Source organism: Hoplias malabaricus, chromosome 1 (assembly GCF_029633855.1).
Source record: "Hoplias malabaricus isolate fHopMal1 chromosome 1, fHopMal1.hap1, whole genome shotgun sequence".
Lineage (NCBI taxonomy): Eukaryota > Metazoa > Chordata > Actinopteri > Characiformes > Erythrinidae > Hoplias > Hoplias malabaricus.
In genome coordinates, this window is record NC_089800.1 from 16,052,202 (window position 1) to 16,055,208 (window position 3,007).

The 3,007-nt window shown below is 44.0% G+C and overlaps 1 pseudogene; it reads right to left on the reverse strand.

Annotated features, from left to right (window-relative positions):
- Positions 1-2,061: 2,061 nt before the first annotated feature.
- On the reverse strand, positions 2,062-2,263 carry LOC136670486 (U2 spliceosomal RNA; annotated as a pseudogene).
- Between the last annotated feature and the right edge of the window lie 744 nt (positions 2,264-3,007).

Genomic DNA, 3,007 nt, shown 5'->3' on the forward strand with positions numbered 1-3,007 from the left:
TGTGTGAAAGCATTTTATCAGATTTTATTCAGGTTCTCTCTAGCAGCCTTTTGATTTACATATTTCAAAAGGAAGGTAACCCCAAGGCTGCACTGAGCCGTGGTTGTGTCCCAGAGGCAGCGGGGTTTGTGAACTGCGCTAATGATGAGCTCCATCTCCTTCACACATCAGCCCTGCCTTGCCCCGCCACTTAACAGAGTACAGAGGAGGGGTGTGTGTGTGCGTGGGTGTGTGTTACAAAACTCCTGTCTGTGAGCTTCTCAACCACAAAAGCTATTCTCAATCCATACAAATCTACGGCGTCAAAATAAGGTCAAAATACCCAAAAGCAAATCCCATATCCAGGAATTTAAAATCAAGATGTTTTCATAAACAGATCCTTTCAAAATCTGACCTGTATTTCACGTTCACACAGCAGCAAAATCTCTGGGTCCTGGGTGGGATCCTCACATCAAGTCACTGTCTGTGAGGAGTGAGGTGTGTTCTCCCTGTGTCTGGGTGGGTTTCCTCCAGATGCTCTGGTTTCCTCCCACAGTCCAAACACACATTGGTAAGTGGCTGTGTGACAGAAAAATACATGTAGATAAGTACTGAGAGTCTTTCTCTCTCTGTCTCTCTCTCTCTCTCTCTCTCTCTCTCTCTCTCTCTCTCTCTCTCTCTTGCTCCTGTGTCTGTGGTCAGTCATTAGATCAGCAGCGATGGTGTGAAGCTTCTCGTGTTTCTGCAAACAGCTTTGGCTCTTCTCCTCCAACAGCCCAAGGCTACTCTTCCTGTCATTTTCGGCTTAGATTGATTGCAGCGCTCCTGGAAGCCAATTTGGACGGTTTGCATGTTCTTAGTCCACGGATTTGAGACGCCCAGGAGAAGGAGCCGGCGGGGAAGAGGATAGGGATTAGATTCCATTTTAAAAAGAATGGCAAATGGATATCAAATACCATCTACCTGCAGCTGTGTGGCGCAGACAGAGCCCCTTTCCTTTGTCTCTTTTCCTTTATTTAATTACTGCTTTGATGGAGCACCTGGGAAGCGTCTACAGTGATACACACACACACACACACACCTTAACATCTGTTAAACACCATAAACCTTGGAACAGACTCGTAAATATCACCTCACACGACTCAGACCTTCATAAACTACACTCTTAAAAAAGGGTTCTTAAAGACAATGGTTTTGTGTAGAACCACAAATGCTTAGAGAACCCTTGCATGCCTAAAGGACTCCTTGCATCATAAAACGGTTCTTCAGCTCAGTAGATGCCTAGTATGTGGTTATATTTAGCACATTTTTGAAAAGGTTCTATATGGCACCAATAAAAAAGGTTCTGATTTTGTTATAATCCTAAGTTAAAAGTAGAAGAACCCTTTTTAATGCCTTAGTGAAGATGTTGAAGATTCACATCATTTAAACAACGCTGTACAAACATACTCCCTCTTCTCCACAGTGGAACACAGTTCTGTTTCTTAATGAAACGTCTGTGACCTGCTTTGGTCCAAACCCCACAGCAGTGTTCTCCCCCTGTGTAAACAGCCCTGTTCAGAACGCCCGCTTTCAGCACCTGTTCCTTTAAATGATAATGAGCCTCTCACTGTTCACCCCGACCCTGAGCGCACAGCAGTGAGGAGCGAGGAGCAGAAGCTCTGGTTTTTAGATGTTGTTGCTTGTTTCTCAACTGTTGTTTGGAAGTGTAAGTGTTTATTCACTGTTTGAATTCCCACAGAAATTCATTTGTAACTCAAGCTGTTTAGTTTGTAGCACTTTTGCTCTGTGTTTACTTTCATGCAATTAGTGCTCTCCCGATTTTAGAGTGGGTTCCTACCTAAATAATCGGAAACAGCAAAAATGTGCCAAACATTACCCACCTATGGAGCAGGAATAAGACAGTATCCACATCTCTCTTCATGATTTTCAAAATTGGAGGTCTCTGTTTTGCCGAGAAAATCGTAGCATACCAGACTGAGACGCTTTGCATTTTTTACACATTTTCAGACACTGGGACTTCGTAAACACATTAGATTGGTTCCCAGCACAAACCGACTAGAGAGCAGCAAATGGTAAGGAAACGGAATTGTATAAAAAGTTTTTTTTTTTCTTTTTGTTACAATCATAATGTTCCGCTATAAGGCCACGGCCACCCCCTTACACCACAGCTTTAAAATATAGGTATATTTAATATACAGTCCTCATATAGAGGAGGCAGTAGATATTAAATTGTTCAAAACAGACACCACACTTGATCTAACTCAAAAGGTAGAGAACCAATGAAGCTTGTCCGCCCTAGCAACAGTAGCTATGGAGGAAGCAAGTGCACGGCTGGACAAGACAGTGCCTCACATCCTCACATTTTCTGCAAGACAGACAGAGTCCGAACAGTTATGGAGCTCAAGTGGAGCAGTGACAGGCGTAGGAGTGGCCGAGAAGTGAAGAAACCGCAGCGTGACGGAGAAGAGGAGCTGGAGATTTCTCCTGCGTTCCCCTGTTCACCGAGCAGAATGGATGAAAGAGAAGAAGAGAAAAGAAACAGAGAGAGAGAGAGAGAGTCCCTGTTTTCCCTAAACTCGTGTGAAGTAGAGTCAGAAGGAAAAAAGTGACGTGGAGAGAAAGAACAGAGGAAGAAAGAAGAAGTTAAGACAGAGATGTGGAGAGAGGGAGCACCACAAAGAGGAGAGCGCTCTCTCAGTGGAGAGAGAGAGAGAGAGAGAGAGAGAGAGAGAGATGCACACACACATACACAACAACATAGAGAGAGAGAGAGAGAGAGAGAGAGAGAGAGAGAATGCTCTGCAACTTTGTGATCTAAAAAAGAGTTGCAAACAATGAACACAAAAGAATATTTAAAATGCCAACAAAACAACTCTCTCTCTCCTGAAGGACAGAGAGAGAGAGAGAGAGAGAGAGAGAGAGAGAGAGAGAGAGAGGGAGAGGAGGGAGTGAAGAAGTGAATCCTCTGAAGCTGTGTCAGAGTTGCTGACAGAACGCGTGCAGACAGCTCTTATTCCTCAGAGAG